Source organism: Bombyx mori, chromosome 26, assembly GCF_030269925.1.
Source record: "Bombyx mori chromosome 26, ASM3026992v2".
Lineage (NCBI taxonomy): Eukaryota > Metazoa > Arthropoda > Insecta > Lepidoptera > Bombycidae > Bombyx > Bombyx mori.
In genome coordinates this window covers 5874785-5898687 of record NC_085132.1, presented here as the reverse complement: position 1 = coordinate 5898687, position 23903 = coordinate 5874785, and the positions used below count along the sequence as shown (strand labels likewise).

General features: G+C 38.0%; 1 protein-coding gene across 2 annotated transcripts in view; it reads left to right on the top strand.

Annotated features, from left to right (window-relative positions):
- The first annotated feature begins 1531 nt into the window (after positions 1 to 1531).
- The window catches only part of LOC101742917 (5-hydroxytryptamine receptor 1), a 146842-nt gene continuing 124470 nt past the window's right edge, over positions 1532 to 23903 (top strand). For both annotated transcript variants that reach the window (XM_038020540.2, XM_012691584.4), the window contains exon 1: positions 1532 to 1883. The gene's annotated coding sequence lies outside the window, so the exon portion shown is untranslated. The remainder of the gene's footprint in view (positions 1884 to 23903) is intronic.

The following is a 23903-nucleotide window of genomic DNA, read 5'->3' as shown; positions in this document are numbered from 1 at the left end:
ACTATATATATTAATAATAATAATAATAATATTATTGTTTGACACTATGAAGTTGTCGAAACCTAAAGTAGAAAACGCCGATTTTAAAACTATAGGGTAGTATCTTTTACTGGTGGTAGGGCGTTCTTTGAGCTCGCAAGTGTAAATACCATCACCTTGGTTTTCTTCTGTCGTGAAGCAGTAATCCCTTTGGGCTTGAAGGGTGGAACAGCCGCTCTCCTATAAAACTGAGAACTCGTGTCTGTTTTGTAAAAGAATGAGTACTGGTGGCTCGAAGTCCATTCCAGTTTCACCAGGACAAGCGGGGGAGTATGAACTCAATCAGGAGGGGAGAATTTGCTAATAGGATGCCATAGAAGACCTAACAGCTCAAGAGCAGCTGTTTCGCAAATGCATCTAGTTCCGAATTGGTATCGTGATCCGCTGAGAAGATCCGACGAGAATCTAGGCAGCTGATGTATGGTTTATAATTCATGTGTCTAGGTGGCTCGCAGCATTTTTTTTATTGCCCTTGTAGGTAGACGAGCATACGGCCCACCCGATGGTGAGTGGTTACCGTCGCCCATGGACTTTAGCAATGCCAGGGGTAGAGCCAAGCCGCTGCCAATTTATGTTGATGATGTCTCGTAACTGTAACCGTGGGTCGACGTCGCCCAAAACACGTCATTTCGGATCCTCCCGATCCACTAACGGTGCTGTACCTGAAGCACCGTTTTCGTTTCCTCCGAACCCTTCGCTTGCGACGAAGGGCTCGACGAATAAATCAACCCACAACACAGCCCACTGAGTTTCTCGCCGGATCTTCTCAGTGGGTCACGTTTCCGATCCGGTGGTAGATTCTGCGAAGCACAGCTCTTGCTAGGGTTCGTGCTAGCAATGTCGTCAGGTTTGAGCCCCGTGAGCTCACCTACTAGTTCGGCGAATCTAGGATAGCCCCTCAAGGTTACTAGAATAGGTAGATAATAAAAAATATACCCGTGAACCGTGGAATGCATAATTAATTACACCATTAGTTTTGATTACCTTGTATAAATCAGGTTGTGCTCGTCTACTCATCGAGAGCAAAAAACAAACAAAACCAATCTTATTGTCGTTGTAGTTTCAGAAAAAAAAACAGCATCAATATGACCAGAGACCGATACTTAAGTTGGTTGAGAAGAGAAGAGAAAACGATATAAAACCAAAAACGTCAAAATATTTCCATTGAGAACGAATTCGATGACGTATTTTTTACGAATGTGATAATAATATGCAATGCGAAACAACATTCTATAGATGAGAATTTAAAAACACAAAGAACGTCTCCATCATCAAATTTCCACGCTGAAATGCGGGAAACTCCAAAATTGGCTGGCGTTTGAATTCTTATCAAAGAACTATGATGTATCGAACTAATTCAACAACATCTTAATCTTGAGGGACGTCATTGATAAAATATATGTTATATCATTACGTGATATTATTTAGATAAGGCTATAAAATAATGGAATACCAACTCTACAGGTGCGCAACATCGAAACAGCGCTTAGCAGTTGAATTTCGGTGGTACTGTCAGTTTTCCCGCGACGTTTGTTCAATGCGGACGTCTGCTTGGAGTCGCCGTAATGTATCATATACGATGTAATGTCAAACGACGTACTGTTAAATGAATTATGAAAGAATTTCCAGTGTGCAGTGAAGTGAAAATATTACATGTGTTTTTGAACGAATACAATCAGTGTATATTTCTTATCTTTTAAACCAATGCGAATGACGATGATAAATTAAGTTTTTTTTTTGTATGAGATAATTTTTTAATTAATACTGTACAAGTGTGTTTTAGTTTGAAGTGGTTATGAACGAAATACGTTTTATTGGAATTACGTGTAATTTACAAACAGAATGTAAGTGATATTTTTTATTTTTATTTTTATAGACCGTTAAAAAAAACAGGTATGAAAATAAATCGACTTGCTAATTTTAATCTTTGACATCGCTTACATAAAATATGTGAACATATAAAGATGTATAGGAAATCAACTTTTTTAGTATTAATAACGATTTTAGATTAATAAACACTATTATTAATAAATTACTTCAAATAGCAAAACCTAATGTCCTGTATTTCAGATTACTTAAAAAAAAACGTTTTGACGCAAAAAACATCAGTTTTTTAGCTGACGTAACCATACGTCATTCGTTAATTACATATTATCCGCGTTGAGTTTTTTCAACGTACAAAAATTTTGCGCTTAAAAAAAAACACGAGAAGTGAATGTTCCACAGTAAAGCAAATACTAAAGCGAAAAATGTTCAAACACTTAATCAAACTAGAGGTCCCGCAGTAGTCGAAATTCGACTATAATTAATTGGAATTGTAAGTTTGTACACTATTATGATTGTATTTTATAATTCTATAATCACAAATTTCGCCAAGGCTACACGATAAAAAAATATTAATAAAGACAAACAATATTTAATCTATTCTCAATCTGAGCACAGACGTCAAGAACAAAAGTTTGACAATAAATAGTAGGTATGCATGCGCGTGTGCGTCAAATACATGGTATGTAGTGTGTGTAATGTTTTCTTTATTGATTTAATGTATCTTTTATACATTATTTAAAAAAAAAATTAGCATTGTGCGTTTCTTCTCTATATTCTCTATAAGTGTGGAAAATTTCATACTCCTCCGTCCGCGCAATTTTCGTAAAAAGGGATACAAAGTTTTTGCTTCACGTATTAATATATAGATACATTTCATTTAAGAATAATTCTTTCGTTTCATTCGCGGCTTCGGTGTTGACCTTTCAATTTGCATTTATAATCGTTTTATTATATCAACTGTTTTACGGAGACTGAAGTCGGAAATTATCATTCTTTGTTTTCGAACATAAGAAATGTTCCAAAATACAAAGAAAAACGTGCGAATCCTTTTATATATAATTATGTATACGGTTTTATATCGTATGAAATTAATTTTAAAATTACGCTCATTCTGATATGCTTTTTATAGTACGACGAATTTTTGATTTGAACAATATATTATTGTTAGATGATTCCATGTTTGAATTACGTCAGATCAAAAAACGGATACTTGAGTTATTTAGTGCAAGCTAACTAATGTATAATTTGATATTCAAAATATAAGAAAATAAAAAAAAACCGTAATGTGATCGCTCTGAGGATTTTTTTTTTTAATATATGGGTTGATCAGCGCAAGGTATTAAATGTGGGTCCCGCGGTCGTTAAAGTATATTTCGCGACAGTTATGGGATTTATAACCCTGTAGACATCTAGATCCGGATAACTAGTACCTAAGATTCTTATTCTTGTAATAATCGTACTCGCAAAGCATTTGTGGAGTTAACCCAACTTTTTCCTTGTAAATCTGCAAAGTTTCTTCATTTTCCAAAGGGTAGTCTCCCGCCCTTTGTACTGTTAAAACTGAGACTTAGATCTCAAGTCTCAATGCGGGTGTCGGGGTTTATTTTGTTGATGTCTATGGGCTCCGATGATCACTTAGCACCACGTGGCCATGAGCCCCTAAAATTGACTTTTTGCTACGGTAATTCACGAGTGACTATTAACGTTCTGATCTGTCCTTTAAGAAATCATGCAAGCATCCGTGAACAATGACGTCACAAGTCACAGTAATGCAAATAAAAGAAGCACCGTCGCAGTGTTAGCGTGTATTTACTAAAGGATCTCGCAAATATAAAACCTTTGACGTAATTGACGTAACAGCGATAGAAATCCGACTCTTATTTACGTACATGTTAATTTCACCTTTTTTTTTCTCACTTTAAGGGAGCTTTGTTGAGTCGAGTTAACGGAATGTAAAGAAAGCTCTGTGGAGTGGAATTTAGACTTGGCTGTGTTTTGTTAAGCGATGCTATTTTATTTCGGCGGACGTCAGATTTAGAATATAAATCGTGCAGAACACGTCAATCATTATTAGTGATTTTGTTGTGCAAAAACTATTGAATCATCATCGTGTTTTTTATTTTTTATTGCTAGATGAGTGAACGAGCTTACAGCCCACCTGGTGTTAAGTGGTTACTGGAGCCCATAGACATTTACGACGTAAATGCGCCACCCACCTTGAGATATAAGTTCTAAGGTCTCAAGTATAGTTACAACGGCTGCCCCACCCTTCAAACCGAAACGCATTACTGTCTCACGGCAGAAATAGGCAGGGTGGTGGTACCCACCCACGCGGACTCACAAGAGGTCCTACCACCAATAATTACGCAAATCATAATTTTGCGGGTTTCATTTTTATTACACGATGTTATTCCTTCACCGTGGAAGTCAATCGTGAACATTTGTTGAGTACGTATTTCATTAGAAAAATTGGTACTCGCCTGAGATTCGAACACCGGTGCATCGCTCAACACGAATGCATCGGACGTCTTATCCGTTAGGCCACGACGACTTCGACTTCGTGTTAGATGCGAAGTTTGTTTAATGCATCGGATTAATTAAATGTGATTCGATTTTTTGTGACTTGTATGTACCGCTTTAATGATGTTGAGTAACGCTGAGCCCGCACAGGTAGACGTCTTGGCACTAATGCGTACAGTAAGTGATAACTAAGCTTTTTAGTGTTTATAAATGTAGATAACTGGTTTTACTGGTGGTAGAACGTTTTGTGAGTCCGCGCGGGTAGGTACCACCACCCTGCCTATTTCTGTCGTGAAGCAGTAATCCGTTTCGATATGAAGGGTGGGGCAGCCGTTGTACTGTTAAAAGTGAGACCTTAGAACTCATCAAGATAGGTGGCGCCATTTACGTTGTAAATGTCTATGGGCTCCGGTAACCAATTAACACTAGGTAGGCCGTGAGCTCGTCCACCCATCTAAGCAAAAAAATAATTGCCAATTCATTTTCCCGCCCTGAGCTACCGCTAGATCTCAATGGTCGTATGACCAAGTACATACACTAGTGTTCATCCACTGGTCGTAATACCAAAACCACTTACCTCAAGATTTACATTTATTTTATTCATTTCATTAGTTCCTTTATTTTGTAATTGACATTGTTACTTGTAATTTGGTAAAAAATCTTTTAGAATTATAATAATTTACGATAACTTCGAGATATCAGAGTTACTTGAAAATTTGAAAAAGGAATCAAGGGTCAATTATAATACAATGGGTTAATAGGGATTTATAAAAAATAATTGTCTGGTTCGGATCGCTATTAAAGCTTTTATACTTTTGTTTTTACATATTTTAAATTTATAATGGACTTATAGCTTATACCTTTAAACGAGCAATTCTTGTATATTAATATATATGTATATAATCTGAATCTCGGAAACGGCTCCAACTCCATTTTCAAAAAATTTAGTCTACAGGGGATTTAGATCTAGTTACGATTTATTTTCAGAAAATGTTGTTTTATTCGTGTTTTTAATAATCAACTCTTCCCGACATCTATTGGCGAATAATAATAATATTTTTCTTAATTGAGGGCAACTAACCGCTTTAAAGACACAACAAGATGGCGTTATAAAAAAAAACCATCATCTAGTATTATTATAAATAAGCTGTATTAAATGTCAGTTCAGATCGCTATTGAAGTTTTTATACAATTATTTTTATATATTTTAAATGTATAATGGACTTATATCTTAATATTAAGTGACTTTGAAAACTGTAAAGTATTCAAAACGCCTCTAATAAATTAATGACAGTAAAAAAACGTGAGCTTAAACCGTAAAAGTAGTTTTAATTTAGTCTACGACTCGCAAAAGCCGAAGAAAATACTTTTTTCTTTTTTAAAACAATTTTTTTATTCGTTTTTTATCGAACTGTTGTCCCCGAACCCCAGCAATAGCAATGTTAATAACATAATGCTAAACGTGAGCACTGTTAGAAAATGTTCATAATTTCGTGCTAGTAATGCGTCATATGAGTCCTCAATTTATCAAGCTCCATATAAAAAAAGAAAAAAGAAAATTACAGCATTAAACGCAGTGGGCGGCTTATTACTAAAACCAATATCTTGTAGACATCCGTGTTACAGAAGAGAATCAGGATAGAGCGATCACTTTATAATACTTGATGCTTGGTGGTTCCTTACTCTACTTTACGAGTAATGCGTTTCGGTTTGAAGGGTGGGGCAGCCGTTGTGACTATACTGAGACCTTAGAACTTATATCTCAAGGTGTGTGGCGCATTTACGTTGTAGATGTCTATGGGCTCCAGTAACCACTTAACGCCAGGTGGGCTGTGAGCTCGTCCACACACCTAAGCAATAAAAAAAAAAAATTATAATTGTTAAACAAAAGTATAAAGGCAGTTTAAGATGCATTTGAGATCGTTTCGCAGTGAGCTGGCTAAAAAACTGACCTCTGTACCACGGGTTGGTTAATAATTTAATTTTTTTTTTTTTTTTATTGCTTAGATTGGACGTGCTCACAAGCCCACCTGGTGTTAAGTGTTCATCTAAGTAATATAAAAACTAATATATATAACTTATATGTGAGCTCGATACGGTCTTTAGAAATGTTAGGACGCAGGAAGTTAAAAGTTATTATTAGCAAATTGGGGTGAGGACATATCTACTGTAGATTGATAATGAGCAGTTTTTAGCAGAAGTCGGAAGACGTTAGTATTGCGTACCTGCATCGCCAGAGGTTTTTTTCCAACATGGACTAGTTAATTTAATAGTTTCTGTCCGTATTCTTTCGATGGGAATCTGGGAGAGTCTATTATACTTTTGGTTATGATCTGTTGCGAAGTATGTTTCGATGCGCAACAGAGTATTTTAACGTATACTACTTTGGGTATTTAACGTATAAATTAGAAATCTATCGTTACATAATAGCATTGTAAATATTTATCTTCACACCGGTGAAGACGACATAAAAGAAAAATGGATCGTAAATCTATATTACGTTTGGTAAAAAGTGATGTGTAATATAGAAGTATCGATAAATAAGGTGTGTATTTAAGTAAGTATATATTTTTTTTATTGCTTAGATGGGTGGACCAGCTCACAGCCCACCTGGTGTTAAGTAGTTACTGGAGCCCATAGACATCCACAACGTAAATGCGCCACCCACCTTGAGATACAAGTTCTAAGGTCTCAAGTATAGTAAAGACGGCTGCCCCACCCTTCAAACCGAAACGCATTACTGCTTCACGGCAGAAATAGGCAGGGTGGTGGTACCCACCCGCGCGGACTCACAAGAGGTCCTACCACCAGTAGAAAATATAGTATAAAATATAAATTTTAACGGATGATTTGCAAATAAATATAGGGAAGAGCAAAGTTCGCGAGTGTCTATAAATCTTGAGTACCGATCAAACAAACTTGATTTCAGTTCAAGAGTTTTAACGTTGGAATAATTTTTAGCATTAGTTTTTTTTCTCTCATTTTTTATTGCTAATTAATTCCGGGTATGTGTTTTTGCAAAAAATTAAGTAACCATTAATCGTCGATATTAAGTTGGCACTCAGTATAATATGTATAAAATTAAATATTATATAATATAAAATATACGTTATGTATAGTATACTTAATTCATTTGTTTGGTGTCAGAAGACAAAATAAATTTAAATTTTTTTTAATTAATAAAGTTAAAGTTCTCCGACGCAAAATTTAAGAATAGTTAGTTCTTAAGTTATTTTAGAGACACGTTTGAAAAAGTGTCATAAAGACGTTTATAAATCTGGTAGAGTAATTATCTATACTAGTATTATAAAAAGGAAAAATTAGTTTGTTTGTTTGTATTGAATAGGCTCCGAAACTACTGAACCGATTTGAAAAATTCTTTCACTGTTTGGAAGCTACACTATGCCCGAGTGACATAGGCTAAAATCTTTTTTGAAAAAAAAATAGGAATCCTTACTAAAACTCCAATAATGTAACCCAAGGTGTAAAAAAATAGAATAAAATAATGTACTTCGACTTTGTAGACCAGATTATTATTAACAAAAAGTGTCGCGACAGCATACGTCTAACTTTTATAGTTATGCCGCTGTGTTTTTTTATATAAAAAAATAAAACAACGTCATATATCGTTGAAATTTTTGTTAAAGACCCGAGCGGAGCCGGAGTGGGCCGCTTGTCAAATATAAAAATAATAATTCAAATCGTGGTTTGAGAAGAGTGGGTGAGATAGAAAGATGTTCTTATGTATCTACTATTATTTGGGCCCTTAAAAATATTTAAAGTAGCAATTTCTTCGTAATATTGCAACTAAATCAATTTAAATTATTTCAACTCAACGTGCTACCTACACTAACAATTCAACAACTCAATTCAAATTCAAATCTAAAAATTTGATACAACACCGAATTCATACTAACCAGAATTCCAAACTAAAAACGAATCTCATCAGAGACATACATATAGTCTCTACTTCAGAATAACATTTTATTACAATAAATATTTTAAACATGTACTTGACAAATCAAATATCGCTAAATCGCTTCCGTATAATGACTACATTATGTTTTTGTTACTGTGCCTAAGATAAACATCATAATATGAGTGTTGTCTATAGTACGTTAGTTTCGATCCATCATCTAAACGGAGGAAGACTCAATTGATACGTAAATACAACTCAAATTGGACAGAAAGTACGTACGTAACCGGTGCGTACTCATTATTATCTCACTGCTCTGTTAAGTCTGATAAACATTAGATTATTCATAGTGTATCCGCTTAGTAAAAAATGTGTATTTTTAACAACTAGAGGTCCCGCAGTAGTCGAAATTCGACTATAATTAATTGGAATTGTAAGTTTGTACACTATTATGATTGTATTTTATACTTCTATAATCACAAATTTCGCCAAGACTACATTATAAAAAATATTAACAAAGACATACAATATTTAATCTATTCTCAATTTGACAACAGACGTCAAGAACAAAATTTTGACAATAAATAGTACGCACGCGTGTGTGCGTCGAATACATGGTATGTAGTGTGTGTAATGTTTTCTTTATTGATTTAATGTATCTTTTATGCATTATTTAAAAAAATATTAGCATTGTGCACTTCTTCTCTATATTCACTATAAGTGTGGAAAATTTCATACTCCTCCGTCCGCGTAATTTTCGTAAAAAGGGATACAAAGTTTTTGCTTCACGTATTAATATATATGTCGTGGATAACGACTTTTAGTAATATTAAGACGGTGGTTTTGATTATTATTTTAAATGATGAAATGTTATTTTGATAAATATCACAAAATGAAGGGTAGACTCCGTAACGCCACAGTATAAAATGGCGGTACGTGGACAGAGTCGTGGCAATTCCGTGTCAGACAGTCATTCCGTCCGTCTCAGTCAGTGAGTCTCTGACAGTCAGTCAGTCAGCCAGTCGGTCTGTCGGTATGTGCAACGAAACTGTCGGTTTACCCTGTCATTGTGAAAGTTGTGTGTGTTGAGTTTCAATAATTATTATTCAAAAAATTTTATTGACTAAACTGAGTTCAATCGACTACGAGTGCTCAGCCATCCCTGACGTGAGCCGACATCAGAAGTGAGATCAGGACTCTACTCTCACTGGCGTGACGTGTTTGAATATGTTCGAAGTACAGCAAAAAAAACATGATGCAGATCAGAATACTAGTAGTGGTACGCCACAAGAGCGTGAATGCAGCATACGTAAGTCGTGTAATAACGTCTCTATTACCTCGATGGAAGATCTGAGCCACGAAGAAATCGTCACATCTTACGTTCTGGCTCATGTTGCCCAGTTTGACTGTCGACTTCATCACATGGAATTTACTAGCGGAAATACAACACGTAACAAGCTATTGCAAGAAATTAAGGCAAGTGCAAATCTCAAGTGAAACTTCGATCGCAAGAATGGATCTGTAATGACGAGTGGGTAGTTCCGACAAGAATTATTTTAAGCGGCTGACTTCTGCTAGAGTTACATGGCACTAGTGCAGTAAACCAGGACATGAGACTGTGAATTGTCGCTGAAATTTTAGAATATACTAGATTCAATACCAATAACACTACACGTTCGATGACTTCGGGCTCCAGCAAGCAAGCAAACAAGAAAGCAAGCAAGTTTCCGTGGGGAAGAAAAATTGACAAATCTGAAGCCGTCGTGACCTGTAAGATAAGACGTCCGGTGCGTTCGTGTCTGGCGATGCGGCGGCGTTCGGGTTCCGCTGGTGGATGCAGGTTTTTCCGGTGAAGTGCGTGCTTGTGCGTGCTTGACAAGTGTTCGCGGTTGGCTTCCTCAGTGTGGGAGTAACATCGTGTAGAAAAGGTGGAACCCGCAAAATTGTAGTTTGCGTGGTGGCTGGTAAGATTTGTTGCGGTAAGAAGTTTGCATGGTGGTAAAATGTCTTGTGAGTCTGCACAGGTAGCCGGAGGTGAGACTTCCGCGTTCGCGGCCCACCCAGTCCGCGAGAACCGGGCAGATCGCCTCGACGGTACGGAGGCCGGCCGACGGGTCCGCCAAACGACGAAACCACGCCTCCAGCACGGACTGCCGAGATTGGAGCCTCCGCGCTCCGGCTGCACTTGCGCTAGGGCGCGCCGCCTCGTAGGAGACTGTGAGGTATCCTTGAATGACTGACTGCGATGCCGCAGCACGGCGACGTTCTCGTGGGTAAGAGCGTGGCACCAGACGGGTGCTCCGTATAGTGCCGTCGACCGCACGGGTACCATCACCCTGCCTATTTCTGCCGTGAAGCAGTGGTGCATTTCGGTTTGAAGGGTGGGACAGCGGTAATAACTATACTGAGACCTTAGAACTTCTATCTCAAGGTGTGTGGTGCGTTTACGCTGTGGATGTCTATGGGTTCTAGTAACCACTTAACACAAGGTGGGCTGTGAGCTCGTCCACACATTAAAACGGAGAGCGTAATCAAACGAAATTAGATACGAAGTTTAAAGGGCCGTTTAAAGTAGTTGAAGTATTGGATGGTGACCGTTACACATTGAAAGCTTTAAATTCAAAACGTACTTACAAATACCCACACGATAGGCTAAAAAAAATGCCAGCATGACACATACCAGTCGAGGTTAATGTAAATGATGATGATGATGAAGAGCAAGCTTAAATTGTGGTGAAAACTCGAGTAAGGATAGCCTATCGGCCGTATTGTGTTCGACCGTACCAGTAGCTATTACGTAGTCGTAGCCCGGTAGAAATCGGTGTCTCTTGAGGCAACTCAAGTAGTCCGTGGGTGCGCGGTGCGCGTTTGGCTCTGGCGGAGGTCGGGGTCTGTAAAGACCATCGTGTGTAGTCAGCGGGTGATGCACACGGGCGATCCACGCGGTGGATGCGCATCATGAGGGCAATTGCGATTGCTGGTCGGCTGGAGAGCCGTGGCGTTAGATATTTTTACTCGGAAGTTTTTTTTTGATCTGAGTTCCTGTAAGCTATGCCTGATTTGTACAGAGTAAATTCGAAGTTTGATGAACAAGTGTGGTACGTGCTCTGGCTGCTGAATAGTGAACTTTGTATACCCTATTGTTTGATTTGGTTAAAATGGTATTAAAACAGTTTAAAGCTTTGATGACTTTAAAGTTTCCGATAAGTCGTAAAGTGTAGTCAGGAGTGATCGAGCGGAACAAGTGTTCTCGTGGATGTTTTTGATTATAGGTTAACCATCACACGAGGACATGTACAATCAGGAAGACCATGTCGCAATCAACACGTGATTTCTGCAGCCAATACGAGATATGGGACGCAAACGCCGTCTGTCGGCGCTCGATGGGTCAACTATTCACCGGCCGAGCGGAGCGACGTGCCGGTAGCTGCGTAATATCGGGCAATTTTGGTAAATAAAAACAATCTGGTGAGTCGTATTATTTTTATTTGGATTCGGGTGCCGAATGCTCTCTTGTCAAGAAATCTATTAGTAGTAGCTTCATAATTCAGCAATTTTATACGATGGTTCTCATAAAAGGTTTCTGTTGTTTTGACTCAAAACTTTACGGAACAAATCCTATGCGATGGTTTATTGCTTACCTATTGTATGTCATGTACTACCTGATAGTTGTTTTAATCGGTTCAGTGAGATTGAGCATTCAGCGAAATAGAACTCTTAAATCTAGTGTCCTTATTTGAAGCCCAGACTTGCGTTATTGATGACCAAGCTCGCGATGAGCTCATGGAATTGTTCTTGACAAGAAGTGCTAGAAGCCGTACATCTTTTGAAGTGAAAACTTCTTTAGAATCGTTGTGATTTCAAACCGGATGCAACGAAAAAAAAAAAAAAAAAAAAAACGACAGGTAAGGGACACAAATACAAAAATGTGTAGGATGAAGCCAGCAAAGAATGAGACAGAAATATACAACATACTATTTAATACAGCGCCATCTGTGAGATTTTTTTAATACTAACGTGTGTATGAAAGCTCTTGTAGTGAATTTTAATTTAAGATTATACGTGAAATTAAAATATCAATTCACAGAGGGCGCTACCTTACAATTATTTACTAATGACAAAATTTTACATTTACTTAAGACGTTTAGGATAATTGTATTTTAATTTTGGAAGGTTTCACTTCTACCACGTGTGAATTGCACACCTTTTGTTTTTTTTTAAATTGTTCTACCATAAGAATAACAGAGGCGAGCCCCTTCGAATTCTTTATAGTTCGCGTGCCATATCCCAAAAGGTTTTTACTTAAAATGATACTGAAAGTAAGAGATTAACTTTGACGAGACCAGAACATTGGAAATTTAGTAAAATTCGATGTTGAATTTTGTTGAAATGAAGACAGATTGCTTTAACTGGTAATAGAACCTATGATTACATAAGGTTGCCTCTAAGTAGTGCTACTGACGAGACTGATCAGTGAGGTGAGAGTATCTCCATCGATTGGTACAGCGGAGACCTGGGTCTCAATGGAGACTATTGTTGTGTTGGTCTACTAATGACCTTGACTCTATATTGTGAAGTGATGTGTATTGGTTTTATCATTTGTTTTAATGATAATGTGAGTGGCAATGCCACTAGCTGCGCCGGCAGCCAGGCCAGGAGCGTTCTATACGATTTTGTTGACACTAGTGATGTAGAAGATGTAGGATCAAACGACCACGATACAACTGACTGATTAAAGTAAGGATTTTGTTGTCCTATTTTGTGTGATTAGTAAATAACAGTATTCAGTGTTATTTATGACTGGTAATTGAACACCTCGCTCGATTTAGGTGTTCGTTTTATTGCCGGATGGAGGCATTGCGATGTGTTTTATGGTTGAAGTGGGTACTGGATGGAAGTTCCACTTGCGTGCCGGATGGAGGCATTAGTGTTTTGTGTTGAAGTTGGGTACCGGATGGAGGTCCCACTTATTTGCCGAATGGAGGCAATAAGTAGTCAAGAGCTACTCGATGGAGATGGCACTTGAATTGGGTTATCGTCACTCGATATAGGTGGCATGAGTTACTCTCACTAGATGGAAGTAATTGTAACGATAGTTTGTGGTTGATACATAATACTGATGAAATACTGCTCAGATTGAGTTGTTTTGTAATAACTCGGGTTTCTAATGCTTATTGAGCATTAATGAAATTTTTCAGTTGTATAGTGTGTCACTAATAGTTGGGTAATTAAGTTATCTACTCACACAGGTTAACATAGTCTGTTAAAGATCTTGTTGAAAGCTAACGTTATGGTTTGTAATGAAACGAATCCCAATCCTCATGTATGAATGTATCAGGAGTGGCCGAGACGAAACCTGTTAGATATTGCAGAAGGTTGTTTTCCTTGCAGGAGCGTCACACAGGGACGTGTGACATGTCAGAATGGCCGTGTCGTGGATAACGACTTTTAGTAATATTAAGACGGTGGTTTTGATTATTATTTTAAATGATGAAATGTTATTTTGATAAATATCACAAAATGAAGGGTAGACTCCGTAACGCCACAGTATAAAATGGCGGTACGTGGACAGAGTCGTGGCAATTCCGTGTCAGACAGTCATTCCGTCCGTCTCAGTCAGTGAGTCTCTGACAGTCAGTCAGTCAGCCAGTCGGTCTGTCGGTATGTGCAACGAAACTGTCGGTTTACCCTGTCATTGTGAAAGTTGTGTGTGTTGAGTTTCAATAATTATTATTCAAAAAAATTTTATTGACTAAACTGAGTTCAATCGACTACGAGTGCTCAGCCATCCCTGACGTGAGCCGACATATAGATAATCACATTGCTGGCAACTTCTTATTTTGTTTATCGTATAATCTCTTAATACGATTTGATAATGGCGTTAACTGTATTGCACACAGAAGACACTAATTAAGTACTTCACGCCTAATTTTAAGGTTTTTTTTTTTATTGCTTAGATGGTTGGACGAGCTCACAGCCTACCTGGTGTAAAGTGGTTACTGGAGCCCATGGACATCTACAACGTAAAAGTCGCCACCCACCTTGAGATATAAGTTCTAAGATCTCAGTATAGTTACAACGGCTGCCCCACCCTTCAAACCGAAACGCATTACTGCTTCACGGCAGAAATAGGCAGGCTGGTGGTACCTATCCGCGCGGACTCACAAGAGGTCCTACCACCGGTTATATATTGAAAACCAGTTATATATTTAATTTTGAAAACGTACACCTCAATTGTCTGGAACCACGTACCTTTTAAACTATAAGAAAACTCAGTAACTTTGTAAAATTGGGAAAACAAACGGAACATTACACCGATGAAGTTTTACTAACAAAGTAAATTTGTTTCTCGGATCTTTGGAAATTCGTTACAGCTTTCTAAGGGATGCAAAGGTTTTGAACAAGATTGCTAACTGTAATTAATTTATGATATTATAAACTAAGATAACGTTCTATTTAAGCTCCAAGTTGAGGTCTAAAAAAGGAATTGTGGTTGTTACGAACTGGAAATCCAATTAGAGTTAATTGTAAATTATAATGTACTGGAACTTGTCCCGGTGGTTATTTTAATAGATTAATTTGTCAGGTTTTGTTTTCCTACCTAATTGTTGGTAGCCTAAGAGTCTATTCGAGTTAAGTGTAGACCAATAGGTCAGCTCACGAGCTCAACCTGAGAGAATTTTCTAACTCTACTTGTTAGGGCTAGCCTCGCAGAACCTATCACCGGATTAGAATCGAACTCTTCTTCGTAATCGACGAGGACGATGACCGGTGCTTGAATAGCCTAAAAGCATCGTGAGTGAATCCGGGGGGGTCCGAGAAGACATGTTTCAGGCGAAGGCGACTTTGCGTTGCCCCTTCGCCAGGGTCAGATATGTTTGTCTGTAGCTGATTAAACGAGTCTATTTTTTCAGACGTCACATTACGAAATGTCCCCACCTTCCTTCAAACTTTAGATTTATACATTAACTAGCTGTACCCGTCCGCTTCCCGGCCCATTTAAAATTGACATTATTATTTCTCACCCCCACAAAGATTCTCATCATTAACGCCCCCGCAACTGGTGTACGGAATCCAACATTCATATAAATATTAGCCTATCCATTAAGTACATGTAATTTCTACATGAATACCAAGTTTCAAGTCAATCGGATGCATGGTTCAGTAGTTATAACGGAACATCCATAAAAACCACTGTAGATTTATATATTAGTATAGATTGAACTTTACAACAACTGTGTGGGACAATTGTTTGACTTTAAAGTGAAAGGTCTGATTTGTTTGTGGCGAAAATGATATTAGTTTAGCGTCAAGGAACAATCCGTCAGTAATAATGGTTCGAACATATACTGTTTCCTCTTCATAGCGACTATCGTTCGTAATCGTTACGTATTTAATTTTAAAAAAAATGACATACATATTTAAATTTTCATTAGTCTAAATCATTATCATGAAAATAAATAATTAAAACTACTTTTACGGTTTAATCTCACGTGTTTCATCATCATTATATAATATTATTTCCCACGCTTCGAATACTTTACGGTTTTCGTGGTCACGGATGACCGTCAATTCCGTAAACCGTAAAAGTAGTTTTAATTATGTCTACAACTCGCTAAGACCGAAGAAAATACTTTTTTCCTGTGCGGTTCACATGTTACTTTCGCTATAATAATAATAAATTTTTATTTCAGAATTAAATTCCATATGAAGTGTTTGTAATACGAAAAAAAGTACATTTTATTTATTTTACATTGACCATGGCTGGTCTTGAGCCAACATAGACTTCATTCCAGTGCCTCAGTATAGGGTAGTAATAGGGACTGCCTATCGCGGCCAGGAGGCTGTTCGGGCTGCCCCGGAGCCGGCGCCACGCGGAGGCCACGCGCTTACGAATGATCGCGTAAAAGCCATCTATGTGAGCCTCCGCGAACATCGTCGACGCGCTACAGTACCGAGACAGCCCCATCAGTGCCCTGAAGCCGTTTTTATATCAGCCTCAAAATTTACGTAAAAGCGCAAATTTGTAATCACGCGTTATGGATTAATTAGCATCTCATTATTACAAATCATTATATCACTGGTGGTAGGACCTCTTGTGAGTCCGCACGGGTAGGTACCACCGCCCCGCCTATTTCTGCCGTGAAGCAGTAATGCGTTTCGGTTTGAAGGGTGGGGCAGCCGTTGTGATTATACTGAGACCTTAGAACTATATCTCAAGGTGTGTGGCGCATTTACGTTGTAGATCTCTATGGGCTCCAGTAACCACTTAACACCGGGTGGGCTGTGAGCTCGTCTACACATCTAAGCAATAAAAAAATAAAAAGTTAGAAACGTTAAATAAAAAGAAAATAACAATCGCTCATTGCTTTAAAATATTCACTAAGTATTCCTGACACGTAATTATAAGATTAGATTAGCGTGTGTACAGAGTGGTACGTACACAAATTCTATGCAAATACAAATGCTTAAGGTTGTTTACTTTTAATTATGAATGACGAATCATTCGACGATCAGAAGTTAATGACTTTACTACACCATGTTTGTTTTTAATTAATATTTACAATTGAAAAGAGGTGTGTTTAGTGTGTTTAAACATTATTTGTATCTCTCACTTGTATAATACTTGGAAGAATGTTTATTTATTTATTTATTAAGTCGCACCAACAAAGTGATCATCAATACAAAACATTGACAAATTGACAAAAGTTCATGGCAGATGTCACCTCAATTATAGGTGCAATCGACATTGCATTAACATCAAAAATAAAAAAAATATACAGCTAAGATTTGAATACATTTCATTCATTGCTTAAGATTAATTTAATTGGGAGATGATCCGCGACAGACTTTTCCTGTAAGTAGTGAGACAATCAGAAAAAACATCTATTTCACTTAAAATAAGTTCAGCGCCATCGGACAACTCCGAAGGAACATGGAAAGGAAGGAAATGTTCGATGGAAATACAATACATTGGGTAATTACAAGTGGGTGAGTCGTCGTGGCCTAAAGGATAAGACGTCCGGTGCATTCGTATATAGCGATGCAACGGTGTTCGAATCCCGCAGGCGGGTACCAATTTTTTTAATGAAATACGTACTTAACAATTGTTCACGATTGACTTCCACGGTGAAGGAATAGCATCGTGTAATAAAAATCAAACCCGCAAAATTATAATTTGCGTAATTACTGGTGGTAGGACATCTTGTGAGTCCGCGCGGGTGGGTACCAAATTTTCACTGCTAGCAATGAGCAGAATACAATTACAGTTACCCGAAATAGATATTTTAAACAACAAGAAAGCGGTAATTTGACAGTAAGCTTTATTCGTGAACCAGAAATGAAATTATTATTTTTAGAGTCATTTCACCCATATGGTCTACCTGGTGATAAATAGTCTCGTAAATAGGCATCAAACATTCCAAGGACACAGCTAGACCTACTACTAGACTATATGTATGTGGAAAATCTACAAATGATTATACTGTTTTATAAATTAAATAAATACGGTCCCATTGTTATAAAAAGCAAAGTACTCTATAGAACTTGCCGCAACGCCCGCAACACCGTCAACTGAAACATGTCTTTTCGAATCCCCCCAGATCCGGATAGGTGCTTTTGAGACCCCTCAAGCACCGGTCACAGTTCTCTTTATCTTGTCGATTACGACGAAGAGCTCAGTGAACTAACCCACAGACACCGAATTTCTCGCCGGATCTTCTCAGTGGGTTGCGATTCAGATCCGGCGGTAGATTCTGCGAAGCACTGCTATTGCTAGGGCTAGCGTTAGCAATTTCTCTCAGATTGTGATCTATAAAAATAGACCAAACATTTAAGCGCATTATTAAACAAATGAAGAAAAACACACATACAATATGTATTTAGCGATAACAGACATTTAAATATAATACTTAATGCCGTCATAAAAATAATTCTCATCTCTACTGCTTTATACAGTTTTATAGTGTTTACTTCGTACGGAGTGAGTCAGATGAGCCCATGATCTCGTACACATATGGTGACAGAATCTCTTGTGGGCCCACACGGGTAGGTCCTACCTGCCTGCCTATTTCTGTCGCGAAGCAACAATGTGTTCTGGTTTGAAGGATGGGGCAGCCGTTGTAACTATACTGAGACCTTAGAACTTATATCTCAAGGTGTGTGGCGGCATTTATGTGGTAGATGTCTATAGGCTCCACTAACCACTTAACATCAGGTGGGCTGTGAGCTCGTCCACACATCTAAGCAATAAAAAAAAAAAGATTCTTATCATAACAAATGAAAGGACTACAAATCTCGCCCCTCCTGGCCGAGCCTTTGCTCACCCACCTGTCCTGTGAAAGCGGAAAGGCCTTTGGGCTACCAGTAATTCTTCCTTCATAAAAATAAACAAATAAAAAATAAACACACTATCGTACATTTCAAATAACATATCCGTAATAAGATTTTATGAATCAAACTGACCGTAAGACGAGAACTGGCAAGGACGTCGTTACGAAACCGGACGATAAATTAAGAGACATTAATACCCGATATTTACACACAACAACTTGATTACCGTTGGTCTTAATCAGTGTTGCGAGATCATAGAAAATACACGAAAATAAAAATGTGTTTCATTAGTACAATGTATGTTAATATTATCTGAGGGTAAAGATGCTGATTATTTATTTATTCGGTTAATTATCTCGCCAAACAATTATTATTTTGGTAGAGTAGCTATTAGGGCGAATTCACAAGACGTCCTACGAGCAATGAAATTTAAAAATCGGTATCTTATACCTTTAAACGAGCAATTCTTGTATATTAATATATATATATATATTTAAATCGATGAAGACTTCTTGCGTCTTTTCATAGTCGAACCCTGTTGCATCCACCGTTTCCAATGGGTTTTAAACTATTATTCGTGCGAATATAGTTACATTGGTGTCATGTGAATTCTATTACCAACAATAAATTTTATTTAAATTCAAAAATAAGATATTCAATTTGAAATAATTTTCGCTGGTTCCTTGCATCCGTTCATGATGGAAATAATGTGTCACATTGTATATTTCTGTATTTGTTCCATACATTTAATCAGTTTTTCGACATCCATCCAAATGTATGGATATATCGGTTCCGTATACTGTCCTGTATTTATTCTATGCATTCCACTAATTACATGACTACTTGCTATATTTGAGATTATATAGGTACCGAATATTTTTTCTGTATGTACTCCATAAATTGTTTTGAGGTTGCTGCTTCCTCCTAAAGTTATAGTAATATCGATACCGTATACTTTTTGGAGTGCTGCCGTCTTCGATTAATGTAATAAATAATAGATCCCAATGAACCAATCCCAAGAACCATATCCTTTTATGAAGTCAATAAAAATAAAATTTATGTAGCTTTGGGTTTGGATGCCGGCTTTTTTTCCTATTCGCCGGTAGCCTAGGAGACTATTTCAGTTATGACCTTACGGGTAGGTGAGCTCATGGCTTCAAACCTGAGAAAATTTGCTAACACCAGCCCTAACAAGAGTTGTGCTTCGCTGAATCTATCACCGGAACGGAATTGCGACCCACCGAGATGACAATGGTTTATCGATAGCGAACACACTCTTCAAACAACGTCCACGCAGGCTTGTTGCTGCACTTGAACTTCACCAGCTGCTCAATACCGAAATCAAATTGACTGTATACTTATAAAATCAAGATGGAGTGGTGGAGCCGACTACGGATCTGATCCTTGTCTCTAAATTCCAACTTAAACTTCAGGTTACAAGAAAAATTAATGAATGCGAAATAATTGCTCCTCATGACACCCACATCTTTTTTGTATCTTTCGAAAAGAGTTGGAAAGAAATGAAAATTGAACGGCATGATCAACTGACGGCTGAAGAATTTTGGAATAGAACAAAAGCAATGAATTGAGAAGCAGTGAAAACATTTAAACCTACCAAATCTGAAACCAAAAACATCAGCACTGGATGAGTGATGAAGCTTTACCATTGGTGGAAGAGAGACGACACAAAAAAGTACAGGAAGTTGAAGTGCAAATACTGAACAAACTGGTGCTAACATTCAAACAGCCTGTAGGAGGGATAAAAATAACTTTCTGAGAGAGATCTGCTCGAAAGCTGAAGCGCATGTTGAAAAACACGAAACAAGAGATGTACCGGAAAATTAGTGTAATCCCCAAAACTTGTGTCAGACCTGGGCTGTTGAGAAATCGGATGGATATGTAGTAACAGAGTTAGAAGACTTTCAGACCGATGGAAAGAATATTGCCAAGCTCTCTTCTTTGACCCCGACTGCAAAATTTTACCCCCAACGACATCAGATATCCAAGAATGCGAATCAGAAATACTGAAATAAGAAGTTCGTCATGCCATCAAACATCTTAAAACTGGAAAAGCAGTAGGAAGTGATAACATCCCAATCTAGACAGTTAAAGATTTTAACCAGAGTGGTGTCGAAATCTTCCACGCAATTTGTACAAGATATGGAAATCTGGCACCTGGCTTACAGAATGGACGCACTCCCTTTTTATTCCTTTGCATAAGAAAGGTTCGACAAGGAAGTGTAGCAATTATCGTCTTATTGCCCTGATATCAATCACACTGCAGCAAAATTCTACATATTCTTAATGAACGTTTAAAAAGCTGTTTAGCAACACAAATAGTACCAAGCTGGCTTTGTAAAGGGGAAGGGAACCAGAGAACCGATCTTGATTATGCGACAAATAATAGAGAAGCCGAGAGAGTTCAACATGCAAACATTCATTTGCTTAGTTGACTTTCAAAAAGCATTTGACTCTGTTAAATGGCCGCATTTATGGAAAACCCTCGAAAATATGGGAGTATCAAAACATCTTCAGTAAAGCTAGACAACGTTGCCTCACAACCTCTGCGTCCTAGCGCTGGATTCCGGCAAGGGTGTATCTTGTCATCTCTCTTGTTTAACATTTACACTAAGGCAATTATGAGAATCGCTCTAGATGACTGGACTGATGGTGTGTCCATTGGTGGCAAAAACATATGCAATCTTCGTGATGCTGTCGATAATACTCTGCTGGCTTGTAACCACTTGGCAATCAGATCTTTGCTACAAGCAAAAGAATTGCTAAATCGCGTCGAAACAGTTGCCTTGGTCTCCGAATCAACAGGCACAAAACCAAAACCAAAGTCCGACTGGTAAGGGCACTGGTGTTCCCCATCTTTTTATATGAGGTTGAGACCTGGACTGTGAAAGAAAGAAGAAGGATCGATGCATTCGCTAGCGACCGGGTTTTATCGTTAATTGACACGCTAAAAAGTAGCGGGGAGAGAGCCGGCCGAGATATCGAGTTCCCTCGACTCGATACCGAAACGAAAGGCTTTTTTTTTATTGCCCTTGTATGCAGACGAGCATACGGCCCACCTGATGGTGAGTGGTTACCGTTGCCTATGGACTTCAGCAATGCCAGGGGCAGAGCCAAGCTGCTGCCTACCGCTTAATACTCTCCACAAGCCTCGTTTGAAGAAGGACATGTCATAGCGCTCGGGAAACACCGTGGAGGGGAGCTCATTCCATAGCCGGATGGTACGTGGCAAAAAAGATCTCTGGAAACGCACTGTGGATGACCGCAGTGGCTCCAGATAGTATGGATGAACTCTACTCCGGTGGCGGGCGGTGCGATGGTAAAAACGAGATGCCAGTATCATCTCGTACAATGTCTCAGAGCACTCCCCATGGAACATGCGGTACAAAATACAGAGGGAACCGAAGTCCCTCCGCAGACCCAGAGGTTCCAAACGATCCGTGAGAATGGGATTATCGACAATCCGAACGGCCTTCCTCTGTATAGAGTCAAATGGAAGAAGCTAGTATTTGGGCTCCACAAGAAATCTCGTATGATGAGCACGAGACTGTCGGGCACGCCTATTTTATACAGTTTGTAAATTAAGCCGTTGCGCCAGACTTTTTCGAATCCTTCGCGATTTCGAAGAAGAGGGCCCTCGTGGAGAGGGGTCTACGCTATTTATCCCTACTAAGATGAGGTCTGTGAGGCAGTACGTTTGCTGAATACACGAGCACTTCGCGTGGAATCCGAACTGTTCGTCGATCAGGATGCCTTTCGAGGAGATGAAGTCCCAGAGGCGTTTGCGTAATATTCACTCGCATAATTTGCCTAACACTGGGAGGATGCTGATCGGGCTGTACCTCGCGGGTTCGTTTTTAGGTTTTCCAGGTTTGTGTATGCCGATAACGTTCTTCCTACACCGCGGGAAAGATGCAGTTCATTATAGCGGCATTTAAAATAGAAACTAACATGATTATTAGTTTAGGGGGTTAAATTTTTAAAATGCGGCATTTGTTTCTGGCGGAGCCGGGGGCTTTCCTTTGTTTTAAGTTCGCGATTTTTTCTTTTACTCCGTTAATGGTAATGTGGGGTAACGCGTCTGAGGGTTTTTGGGAAGCTCTGGGCTCGACCTCTCTAGCAATTAACTCGGTGTGTTCGGGTCCACGGCTTGAGCACTGACGGTGCACTGCTCCTGCAGAGCATCGGCTAATAACACTACCTTTTCATCGTTATCAAAAGCCGAGGGTTGGCCTGAGAGGCTTACGAAGGAATGTATATTGGCGATCGTTTCCGATTTGAGGGTCCTAGCTAGTTGCCAGTACGCTTGGTGAAAGGGCGCGAATCCTTCTAAATAACTTATCCACCTTCGGGTTTCCTCTAGACGAGATTAAACATCTTTCTCTCATCTTACTCAGCTTTCTTCCAATTAGGTTTATGTGTGAGTACATTATTTATATGAGTGTCATTTTTATAAATTTAGCTATGAACACGAAATAAAACAATTTTTTCGACAATACTATCAAGTTTTATTACACGCTTTATATTAGCTTCACTTGTATGTATGTTTGTAACTGACTACTATAGACGCGATTTTGACCCACTTTAAACGGCCAGATTTCATTCAAACTCTATAGATTTATCGAGGACCGATGACAATTCAAAATTGGAAAAAAAAATTGAAAAAATTGAAATTCAACTAAAAAATGAATGAATGAATGAAAAAAAAAAAAATTTATTGTAAAAAAAGCGTGAGGTGCTTTTTAAGATATTATTGAAATAATAATTCTTCTACTCATATCTATCTATCAGAAATATGTTTATAACTAATAACACCATGCACACCACGCTTTTTTTACAATAAAATATGTATTTTTTTACTCTATTTTGAATTTAAATTTATTAAAATTTATTTTCTATTTTTTAGTTGAATTTTATATAAAGCGTGTTTTTTAGTTTTTTTAAACTATTATTTATTTTTATAAATTAAGTACAATTAAAACCATAATTATATAATTCAAAAAACAATACTCATAATTAAATAATAAGTGTCTACAAAACAAAAACAAAAAAAAAGTGTGTGTGTCCGCTCCGACGCACGACTGGAGTTTACTGGATATAAAAAATTAAACGAAACAATACGAGAAATAGTTCTATATTACGACAACACGATACACTACAGATTATTAACAAATTAACGAGACACAAAACAAACGACTAACAAATATATGAAAATACAATAATGAGAGAAACACGCGATCAGTACGAGGCT